Genomic DNA, 12,888 nt, shown 5'->3' on the forward strand with positions numbered 1-12,888 from the left:
CTGAAGACCCAAGTTTGGTTTGAAGACGAAATGCACACCAAGCTCAATGTTCTTTCACCGTTCCTGATTTAACACACAGTCTTGCGGCTATTCGAGCAGAAATGAAAGCTGATGCTCTCTGTTTTTCCGTCGTCTCTGGGTGTGTTCATTATTATTAGTTTATTTTTTCCATTAGATCGAAAGATGTTAAAAAATCCATTGATTTACCCGCCCATAGATTCTTCCCTTCGAAGAAATCAGGACAGAAGTGAATGGAAGTGGACGAAAGAGACACCAGGGCCCTCATTTATCAACGGTACGTACGCACAGATTTGTGCATAATGAGTGCGTAAGAACAGTTTCACGCAAAGTGTGGAATCTACCAAACTTGTACTTATACGTAGAAATGTGTGTAAATATAAGCCCACCTCTGAGCATGCTTGCGCAGAGAATCTAGTGGTAAAATAGCGACACTACACATAAAAAGCATTTAAGAGTGTCACAGTATGCATTAAGCAATCCACATATGTCCTGTGTTTCCTTTAATTATAAAACACTCAATTTATAATTTGTGTAGTTTTAAACACGACGCATAATTGGTGTCAAACCCTATAAAAGACAGCTGTGCCAAATGTTGGATGCAATTATTTCCTTGGCCCCAACCTACATCCAGTTCCCTTTCCGAATCCTTAACAAGCCGAAATAAAATGGGGCTTTCATGTTATCGCCAGATTCCCAAACATAATTGGAGCCGTAGACTGAACCCACATCACCATAAAAAGCCCCATCATCCAATATATTTAATGATGTAAATAGAAAAGGGTTTCATTCTGTTAACATGCAAATCATTTGTGATGCAAATGTGTTGTTGTCAAACATCGTTGCGCGACTCATTCTGTGTTTGTGAAGTTCCTCTTCTTTCCCATTGTGGTGAGGAAAAAAACCCAATCACGTGATTTTTAAAGGGAAGTGTTGTCACATATATGGTTCATTGGAGGCGTTTCCGAATGCTAATGACCGTGAACGTGAACGAGCGTGGTACTTGCGCACATGCAGGATTTACAATGATTGCTTGCTCATAAGAACTGTGTGCGCACGTTTGACAAATATGGATTTTCTTGTACTTCTTGTACTTCTAAATTTCATTCGTAGAACAAAATAAAGAACCTTTTCTACGCACTGTTGATAAATGAGGGCCCAGGTGTAAACAGGAATGTGTCTCCCTCATCTACTTGTTGACTCAAAACCGAAACTCCTTGCTGTGAGGAGACAGTGCTACCCGTTGAGCCACTGTGCCGCCCCAAATGAGTTACGACATATCTCGAAAAGCTAAACAGTTGTACAGTTCTCTTAAGATAAAGTAACTCTACAAATGTAGAGATGCTGCAATCCAAAATCCTCTTCCATCATCGTGTCCATGAGCTAGGAGCTTAACCAGGTAGAACTGTCACCAGGAGGATGACCGGGAATGCTGTCTCAGGCCCTGTGATTAGGGAGGCCCACTAAGGAGCCGGGGGAGAGCGGGCCCACCCATAGAAATGTAGTCCCGAGCCCCTTAAATTTGAGCTGCTTCACTCTTTTAGGTTGCTTTACATGGACTGTCCCTGTAATTAGTGTACTGTCAGACACCTACGATGAAAAGTGCCTACTAGAGGGCAAGTGCAGACTTGCAAAATAAACACATTGCTTGACATTATACGTCTTTTGTTGTCTTTCAGGCAATGGTCCAAAACATGTCCTGCATGGATGTTATCCTTTATCTATCTGTTAGGGGTCTTTTGTTGCGATTGAATGCTTGCTAGGTTTGTTGTGCTTGTTAAAGTAATGAAGTGGTGTAAAACTGGCTCCACCAGATGTCATAACTTACTGTACGTGTCATGAGTAAGAGCTTGTTTAAAATTGTTTTATAGTAAGTACAGCATGTCATGCTGCAGGGCATTGCATGGGGTCTAATGCTATTTCATGCATTCAGACTTATTTACACTGTTAAAGAGTTGGATTCCCATGCTAAACATGACCAAAATTTCAAAAAACGACGTATGACAGCGCGTAAGTGCATATAATGTACACAACATGAACATATACTGAATCTAAAGTTATGCAGGAATTATTTTGTGTGTTTGTTTGTTTGTTTGTTTGTGTGTGTGTGCGTGCGTGCCCGTGTCTCTTTAGCCCCACCCACTGCATGCCTCCACAAGCTCGGCTGTTTTCGGAAAGAATCGGTACAGCGTATCTGTCTTTTATAAGTCTGATAAAACTAAAGACTCTTCAGCGATATGAAGGATGCAGTACAACTCTATAGGTACTCAAGATTAACATGAGACTGGCAGAAACTGTGTGTGTTATGTCCTCTTTAATTGTGGTTCTTTGTGATTTGTTTTTGAAATGTGAATTGTGTCTACACTAATTCTTTTTCAGTGTTTTTCAACACAAAGTGAAGTTATTAAATGTAATTTCGGGAAGAGTACGCCCATCTAATCTTCCAATTAATACCAAAGTATAAAACCAGCAGCTTACCTCTTCCCCTTTGTTAGTTCTTGCAGCATCCCTCCTCCTCCCCTGCTCCTCCTTTTTTGTAAAATTTTGCCTGTTATAGGGGGGCAATCGGAGATCGGGTATAATATCCTCTCCGAGCCCCTCTATATTCAAGATTCAAGATTCAAGAGTTTTATTTGTCACATACACAGTTATATACACAATATACAACTGGCAGTGAAATGTAAACAGGTCCGCTCCATGGACAGTGCAAATAACAGTTACAAGAAATTAAAATAGAAATAGAATAAAATTAGAATAAAAAGTATTAACATAAGTAGAATGATAAATAAATCAAGTAAAAGATAAAAATAGGAAATAAGATAAATAAAAATATAAAAAATATGTGGATATGATAAGTGAGATAAACTGTAGACTTAAAAATAAGTGGTTAACATAAAATATATATATATGTATATATAAAGAAGTATAATGTGCAAGGTTTATTACAGGTTGTTACGCAGTAACAATAGGAAAGTAAAGTGCAGTGCAATTGCAGTATGTGGATGTTAATGTTAAAAAACCGTATGTTTATGCGTGTGCGGGGTGAAGTGAAGTCACGTGACTGAGTTCAGGAGTCTGATGGCCTGGGGGAAGAAACTCCTCCTGAGTCTTTCAGTCTTTGCCATCAGGCTACGGAAGCGCTTACCAGATGGCAGCAGGGTGAAGTGAGAGTTTGCAGGGTGATTAATGTCTCTGATGATTTTGGTAGCTCTACCTCTGCAGCGTTTGGTGTAGATGTCCTGCAGAGGCGGGAGAGCTGAGCCTGAGATGCGCTCGGATAAGCGCACCACTCTTTGCAGGGCTTTGCCATCATGACTGGTGCTGTTCCCGTACCACGCTGTGATGCACTGAGTCAGGACACTTTCTATCGCCCCTCGATAGAAAGTTTTCAGGATGGCTGGTGAAACCCTGAATTTCCTCAGCTGGCGCAGGTGGTACAGTCTTTGCCTGGCTTTTTTCACCTGTGTCTGGATGTGTGTAGTCCAGGTCAGATCCTCGGAGATGTTCACACCCAGGTATTTGAAGCTGCTCACTCTCTCTACCGGTGTCCCGCTGATCATGAGAGGGGAGTATGACCGATGCTGTCTCTTCCTGAAGTCCACAATCAGTTCTTTGGTCTTGTTAACATTCAGAGAGAGACAGTTGTCCTGGCACCATGATGTCAGTTGCTCCACTTCGTCCAAGTATGCCGTCTCATTGTTGTTGGAGATGAGACCCAGGACAACAGTATCATCAGCAAACTTGATGATAGAGGTGGAGCTGTGTGTGGACAAACAGTCATGGGTGTAGAGAGAGTAGAGCAGGGGACTCAGCACACAGCCCTGTGGAGCTCCAACACTCAGGGTGATGGAGGTGGAGGTGAACTGGCCTACTCTCACCGCCTGGGGTCTGCCAGTGAGGAAATCTTCAATCCAGAGGCAGAGAGAAGAATTCAGGCCTAGATCCAGGAGTTTGTGTGTTAGCTTAAGGGGAACTATGGTGTTAAAGGCTGAGCTATAGTCAATAAATAGCAACCTGACATAGTTCCCACTTTTGCTGTCGATGTGAGTGAGGCAGGAGTGAAGGACGTGAGAAATGGCATCTTCAGTCGATCTATTGGGACGATAGGCAAACTGAAGAGGGTCCAAAGTGTCAGGAATGGAGGAGCAAATGTTGTTTTTAATGAGTCTCTCAAAGACCTTCATGACTAAAGATGTGAGAGCCACTGGACGATAGTCATTTAGGCAAGAGGGTTTACTGATCTTAGGTACAGGGATGATGGAGGATCGTTTGAAGGAGGTGGGGACAACAGATGTAGCAAGGGACTCGTTGAATATGGATGTAAAGAGCCCTGCGAGCTGATCAGCACAGGACCGCAGAACACGACCTGAAATACCATCCGGCCCAGCAGCTTTCCTGACATCCACACGTTTGAGTGCTCTCCGAACCTCGTCCTCCGAGACAGAGATCACGTGACCGTTGCTGCTCTGAGGGACTCTCTCTGACGCGTCACTCGCCGGAGTTGCGCTGCCGCGATTACCATCAAAGCGAGCGTAGAAAGAGTTTAACTCGTTCACCAGTAACGGATCAGCTCTCACCTCTGCAGAGGATTTAGTTCCAAAAGCACAGATGGTTCTCAGTCCCTGCCACATCCGCCGGGAGTCGTTGAGTTGGAAATGAGATTCCACTCTGTCTTTATAGCGGAGTTTTGCGGCTTTAACGGCGCGCCGGAGGGCGTAACATGAAGCTTTGTACTCCCTCATATCCCCCGTTAGGAGACCGGCATTGTAAGCGGTGGTGCGCGAGTTTACTGCAGTGCGAATTGAACTGTCCACCCACGGTTTCTGATTAGGGAAGGACGTTATAGTTAATGTTTGTGTGGCTTGCTCTGTCAGTGTGTTAATAAAGCAGAGCGCCACTTCTGTGAACTCGCTGACGTCTTCAGAACTCGCGCGGAACATGTCCCAGTCGACGTCATCAAGAGCTGCCTGTAGCGTGATCTCTGAATGGGATGACCAGCGTTTGACTTCCCTCCTCACCGGGGGCTCTTGAACGAGCCTTTGTTTATATTCCGGTGTGAGGAAAATGGCGGCATGGTCCGATTTGCCAAAAGCTGGCTGTGAACGAGCTTTGTAGGCGTTCTTAAACGGAGAGTAGCAATGATCCAGTGTGTTTGCTCCTCGTGTGGGACAGGAGACATGCTGGTGAAAGTTTGGCAATACTTTCTTTAGGTTAGCTTTGTTAAAATCACCCGCGACGATGAAAGCAGCGTCGGGGTGTTTGTTTATGAAGCCGCTGGTCACATCATGGAGGGCAGATAAAGCCAGCCCCGTGTCTGCTTGTGGTGGAATATAAACGGCAGTGGCGATGACCGAGGAAAACTCCCTCGGCAGGTAGAAAGGCCGGCAAATGATAGTTAAATGTTCCAAGTGAGGCGAGCAGGATCGCGAAAGAATGGAGATGTTCCTAGGATCGCACCATTTCTTGTTTATCATGAAACACACTCCACCGCCTTTAGATTTCCCGGCCTCGGCTGTTCTGTCCATCCGAAAAACAGAGAAGTTCTCGGACGGCGTCACAGCTGTATCCGGGACCGCTGGCGTGAGCCATGTTTCGGACAGACAATAGATGTTGCAGTCTCTCATGTCCCGTTGAAAACTTATCCTGGCTCTAAGATCGTCCATCTTATTCTCCAAGGATTGGACATTTGCGAGCAAAATGCTCGGGAGAGGAGGACTGAATGCTCTTTTTCTCAGTCTGTTGCGGATCCCAGCGCGTTTCCCGCGGTGTTTTTTGAATCCTCGCCGTCGACTCGAGTGGCCATTGTTCAACTCGGCGTCCCGGCGAATCTCAGATGGAAGATTGGAGAAAGTGTCCTGAAACAGGTCAGTGTAGCGGTAACCAATTTCCAGAAGTGTTTTGCTGTCGTAACAGATCAAAGCAGATGATCCGTTGGAAAAAATAGAGAGTAAAAGAGAGTAGAATAATAAATAAAAGCAAAGTCTTAGCGGAGCGACCTGAACGGCGACCGAGCACGGCGGCGCCATCTTGCATAATCTATAGCAGACAACTATAGCAGACAACAAGCCAAATCTGTTTACCACTTTCACTAAGATTATATGGGCACACAAACTCGTGAAAGAACATTTATGTGTGTTTTTTGTCCACGCAATGGAATTGTGTGGACCAAAACTGTTTGGTTACCAAAATTGTTCCAAATATCTTCTTTTGTCTTCCGCAGAGAAAAGGAAATCATACAGGTTTTGAATGAAAAGGTTTTAATTTGTTCTTTGATTTTGCTTGAAGTATATCAGGGTCTTCACACCTATGGACAATTTAGCATCTCCATTTCATCTATACTGCATGTTTTTGGATTGTGGGGGGAACTGGAGCACCCGGAGGAAACCCACACAGACACAGGGGCCCTGTTTACACCTGGGATTAAGATGCGTTTTGGTCGATCGGATCACAAGTGGACAACGCTAAATGCAGGTTTAAATGGTGTCTAAAATGTTTGTCCACTTTCGACCACTTCCAGAGGTAAACGCATTCGATCGGATTGCTTTCGTAGTGTAAACGCTCATGTGGTCAAATGCATTCAAAGACCGCCTACTCTCCACCTACTGACCTAACGTGCCGTAAACATTATGGGAAGTGCACTAGCCAGACGGGATTTAAACTTTGTCAGCTGAAGACCCAAGTTTGGTTTGAAGACGAAATGCGCACCAAGCTCAATGTTCTTTCACCGTTCCTGATTTAACACACAGTCTTGCGGCTATTAGAGCAGAAATGAAAGCTGATGCTCTCTGTGTTTTTCCGTCGTCTCTGGGTGTGTTCATTATTATTAGTTTATTTTTTCCATTAGATCGAAAGATGTGAAAAAATCCATTAATTTAGACCCTTCCCTTCGAAGAAATCAGGATGGAAGTGGCCGAAAGAGACGGATTAAAACACCAGGGCCCTCATTTATCAACGGTGCGTACGCACAGATTTGTGGGTAATGAGTGTGTAAGAACAGTTTCATACAGGTCAATTTATCCCTTTAGTCACTTTAGATAGGTTTCCTCAAAATCACCCTCAAAATGTATGGGGTCATGAAAGAAGTCCTTGATTCAAAAGTTTGAGAGTACCTACTCAAGAGAGTATACGATTTCGGAGGCAGCCCAGGCAAAATGACTGTATACTGACTACATTTTGGCAGTTTTATAGTGGCCAGTATGATATTTGTTGGGGGTCATGAATTGGCAATGATGAAGGCATCATTGGCCTTGTTGAGTGTAGACAGGTACACATTATATGAAGAGCAATCTTGTACAATCTACACTTGAAGATCATGATAAAGATGAAGAAACAACAAAATATGAGAACCTCAAGACTCATCCTAATGCAAACACGTGTAGGAACATGATCTTGGAGATGGAAATAAAAAGACCCTAAACGTAACAAAGCCAAAAGAGTAGAAGAGAACCAAGTGAAAAAATGTTCTTCCGTGCTTCAGGCTCTTATTGTAACCAGTCGTCACAAGCCGTTTTAGTCCTGAAGACCCTTTACATTGTGCAATACAACCCAGGGCGACTTCTCAGGACACAATCTGTAGCCCCTTTTAAACTACAAAGAGCTCAAGAACAAGGTTTGCATAGAAGTGAACCTCTGTAATGTTTACACCAGTCCGACAAATCATCACCTTTAGGCAATCTCCTAGATAAGTCCTTAAGATTTCTGTCAAACGAATATGTTGTGCAGTGGCTTTTAGAAACCCAGTTATTAGTGTCTGCTTGTCGTGATACAAATCATCTAGTTCCAGCATGCCTTCTGATACTTTCGTAGCGGTATGCCCATAACCTATGATTTAATTACAGCATACAGGAAAGCTCTGTAGGTGAAAGCACAAGCTATTTAATAAAGATTTAACAGGTTCAGCAAATTTATGTTCTGTCAACAAGACGTTTGTGTAGAGCTTAACTGTAAGATTTTTGCTGGTCATTTATCCCCAGGTTTCACAGACAAGGCTTAAAGGAGTAGTTCACTTTAAAATGCAAATTACCTCATGAGTTACCCTCAAGCCATCCTAGGTTCCTAGGTGTATATGAGATTCTTCTTTCAGACGATTACATCGAGTTATATCAAAAATATATAAATATCCTGACGCTTCCAAACTTTAAAATGGCAGTGATGGGTCCATTGAGTTTGAAGCTCAAAAAAGTGCATCCATCCATCATAAAAGTGCTCCACATGGCTCCGGGGGGTTATTAAAGGCCTTCTGAAGCGAATCGATGGGGTTTTGTAAGAAAAATATCCATATTTAACTTAAAGGGTTAGTTCACCCAAAAATGAAAATTCTGTCATTAATTACTTACCCTCATGTCGTTCGACACCCGTAAGACCTCCGTTCATCTTCGGAACACAAATTAAGATATTTTAGCTGAAATCCGATGGCTCAGAGAGGCCTCCATTGGCACAATGCACTTTACACTCTCAAGACCCATAAAAGGTACTAAAGACGTCGTTACAAAGTCCATCTCACTACAGTGGTTCTACAATAACTTTATGAAGCGACCAGAATAGTTTTAATGCGCACAAAAACCCCTAAATAACAACTTGTATAGTGATGACCGATTTCAAAACAATGCATCATGAAGCTTCGAAGCGTTATGAATCAGTGAGTCGATTCAGCGGTTTGGATCGCCAAAGTCACGTGATTTCAGCAGTTTGGCGGTTTGACACGCGATCCGAATCATGATTCAACTCGCTGATTCATAACGCTTCGAAGCTTCATGATGCCTTGTTTTGAAATGCAACATGACATCATGACTTTGCGTAAACATACACACACTTTCTAAAGCCAAATGGCGTGTTATCTGTACACATTTTGAGCTATCCGCGTGTATGTCTACGCCGTGGGATTCCACGTGTATGTGTACGCCGAAACGAACCATCATCTCCGCGTGCATGTCGACGACGTGTGATTCTGCGTGTATGTGTACGCCGAAACGAACCATCATCTCCGCGTGTATGTCTACGCCGTGTGATTCCGTGTGTATGTCTACGCTGTGTGACTCCGCGTGTATGTCTACGCCGTGTGATTCCGCGTGAATGTAAATGGATTTATAAACATACTAAATTGTGTTTTGTTTTTTAATGTAAAAATGCAGAATGTTTCTTGTGATGGGTAGGTTTAGGGGCAGGGGCAGTGTGTGTGTGTTTGTGTGTGATGGGTAGGGGCAGTGTAGGGGGATAGTATTAAATGGCGTTGATAAACGTCTTGATAGCACGCCAAAATGGCATACGAATTGGCGTGTCATACATACGCCATTTCATGAGATCAGTCTGTGAAATCGGTCATCACTATATAAGTCGTTATTTAGGTTTTTTTTTGTGCACAAAAACTATTATCGTCGCTTCATAAAGTTATTATAGAACCACTGTAGTGAGATGGACTTTGTAACAACGTCTTTAGTACTTTTTATGGGTCTTGAGAGTGAACCGTGCATTGTGCCAATGGAGGCCTTTCTGAGCCATCGGATTTCAACTAAAATATCTTCATCTGGTGTTACGGGTGTCGAACGACATGAGGGTAAGTAATTAATGACAGAATTTTCATTTTTGGGTGAACTAACCCTTTAATAAAGTAAAATACCTAGCTTCCTAATCCTGGCTTAGTCTAAGCATTGTCTGTGAAACCTGAGGTCCGTTCTTCGATGCTCATTCTGGGCTTGCTGTCATAGCAACAGGTCTGTAAGCTTAAACCTGCTCTCACGAGCAGGCTTATTTCATGTAGGATTAGATGCCATCTTTTTAAGCGGCGTTGATACTTTAAAATTTGTCCCAATCACTGATACTTTATAACAAGAGTTCCTTACTGAACCAGGGGCAATAATAATTTAAAATAAATGATGATTTAATGATATAAAAATGTATTAGATTGAATTATTTTTATTAATTATACGTCTTTTTAAATTATATTTTGTCATTAAGTTGCTGTCGTGCCGCCAGCCAATCGCTGCATTACTGATCGTGGTTTCGAGTATCGATACATCTGCCCTCTTCAGGGAACACAGGAATGCGCAGTAATCTTAGATAACTTAATCCATATATTTAAATCCAATCCGCAAATTCGTTTGAAGAACCAAATTATCCAGAGATCAGTATTAAAAGATCTGGGATCTGTCAAATCATCTCAGATGTACAGTGAGGAAAATAAGTATTTGAACACCCTGCTATTTTGCAAGTTCTCCCACTTATAAATCATGGAGGGGTCTGAAATTGTCATCGTAGGTGCATGTCCACTGTGAGAGACATAATCTAAAAAAAAAATCCAGAAATCACAATGTATGATTTTTTAACTATTTATTTGTATGATACAGCTGCAAAAAAGTATTTGAACACCTGTCTATCAGCTAGAATTCTGACCCTCAAAGACCTGTTAGTCTGCCTTTAAAATCCATTTATTATCCTAAATTAGATGCACCTGTTTGAGGTCGTTAGCTGCATAAAGACACCTGTCCACCCCATACAATCAGTAAGAATCCAACTACTAACATGGCCAAGACCAAAGAGCTGTCCAAAGACACTAGAGACAAAATTGTACACCTCCACAAGGCTGGAAAGGGCTACGGGGAAATTGCCAAGCAGCTTGGTGAAAAAAGGTCCACTGTTGGAGCAATCATTAGAAAATGGAAGAAGCTAAACATGACTGTCAATCTCCCTCGGACTGGGGCTCCATGCAAGATCTCACCTCGTGGGGTCTCAATGATCCTAAGAAAGGTGAGAAATCAGCCCAGAACTACACGGGAGGAGCTGGTCAATGACCTGAAAAGAGCTGGGACCACCGTTTCCAAGGTTACTGTTGGTAATACACTAAGACGTCATGGTTTGAAATCATGCATGGCACGGAAGGTTCCCCTGCTTAAACCAGCACATGTCCAGGCCCGTCTTAAGTTTGCCAATGACCATTTGGATGATCCAGAGGAGTCATGAGAGAAAGTCATGTGGTCAGATGAGACCAAAATAGAACTTTTGGGTCATAATTCCACTAAACGTGTTTGGAGGAAGAAGAATGATGAGTACCATCCCAAGAACACCATCCCTACTGTGAAGCATGGGGATGGTAGCATCATGCTTTAAGGGTGTTTTTCTGCACATGGGACAGGGCGACTGCACTGTATTAAGGAGAGGATGACCGGGGCCATGTATTGCGAGATTTTGGGGAACAACCTCCTTCCCTCAGTTAGAGCATTGAAGATGGGTCGAGTCTGGGTCTTCCAACATGACAATGACCCGAAGCACACAGCCAGGATAACCAAGGAGTGGCTCTGTAAGAAGCATATCAAGGTTCTGGCGTGGCCTAGCCAGTCTCCAGACCTAAACCCAATAGAGAATCTTTGGAGGGAGCTCAAACTCTGTGTTTCTCAGCGACAGGCCAGAAACCTGACTGATCTAGTGAAGATCTGTGTGGAGGAGTGGGCCAAAATCCCTCCTGCAGTGTGTGCAAACCTGGTGAAAAACTACAGGACACATTTGACCTCTGTAATTGCAAACAAAGGCTACTGTACCAAATATTAACATTGATTTTCTCAGGTGTTCAAATACTTATTTGCAGCTGTATCATAGAAATAAATAGTTAAAAAATCATACATGGTGATTTCTGGATTTTTTTTTTTAGATCATGTCTCTCACAGTGGACATGCACCTACTCCTATGTCTGCTCGATCTGCAAGCCAGGGCACTCCAAATATGTGCCACAGAAGTACAATAGCGCACGTCAATTCCAGGAAATTCCTATGAACATCATACTATCAGTGAGCTGAATAAACAGAATATTGAAACGCTTTGATTCATTAAACATGACTAAATGCTTCTCATGTTTGGAAAAATGTTTGACGCATGTTGCTTTTTCAAATGCCCGTTATAAGCGACTCCAACTCGCAGTGTTTTCAGACGGAGCAGCATTTACTACTGATCACAGAGCCGTCCTGCACTGACAAACTGCGCATAAGAAAATAATCCCGGCCAAATCGCGATAAGTGCGATTTATTGTGCAGCCCTAGTCGCGCGTGTGTTTGTTTGTGTGGCATTATGTGTGACTGTATGATTTTAAGATCCATCTTTTCACACTGAGGACAATTGAGGGACTCAAACACAACTACTAAAAAAGGTTCAAACATTCACTGATGCTCCAGAAGGAAACACGATGCATTAAGAGCCGGGGGGTGAAAACTTTTGAATTTGAAAATCAAGGTAAATTGTACTTAATTTGTCTTCCGGGAAACATGCAAGTATCTTCTGTTGCTTCTGAAGGGCAGTACTAAATGGAAAAAAATATATTTAAACAAAATAAGAACAATTTGGACATCTTCATCCTGTTCAAAAGTTTTCACCCCCTGGCTCTTAATGCATTGTGTTTCCTTCTGAAGCATCAGTGAATGTTTGAAACTTTTTTTAGCATTTGTGTTTGAGTCCCTCAATTGTCCTCAGTGTGAAAAGATGGATCTTAAAATCAAACAGTCATTGCTGGAGAGGGTTCAAATATGAAAAAGAGGCTGGAAAACTGAAGAATGTGGAGGACCTGGAGGATTTTTCTGAAGAACATTGGGCAGTTTAACTACTCCGGACAAACAAGGGACTCTTGAACAATCATCACAAAAAAAAACAAAAAAAAAACAGCCATGGATCATCCAGGGAACTACACACAGCACTGAGAATCAATGATTCATAAACTTTTTATCAGGGTTATTTTAATAAATTCAGCTCTTTTTTTGTTTGTCTTGTGGACTATATGTAAACCTTTTTTATGTAAAATATCTTATTCAGGACAGTACTAAATAAAAAATAACATGCATTTTGTATGATCCCTCTTATTTAGTTAAAATTATTCCCATTTTCACAGATTCT

Source organism: Gobio gobio, assembly GCF_949357685.1.
Source record: "Gobio gobio genome assembly, chromosome: 13".
Lineage (NCBI taxonomy): Eukaryota > Metazoa > Chordata > Actinopteri > Cypriniformes > Gobionidae > Gobio > Gobio gobio.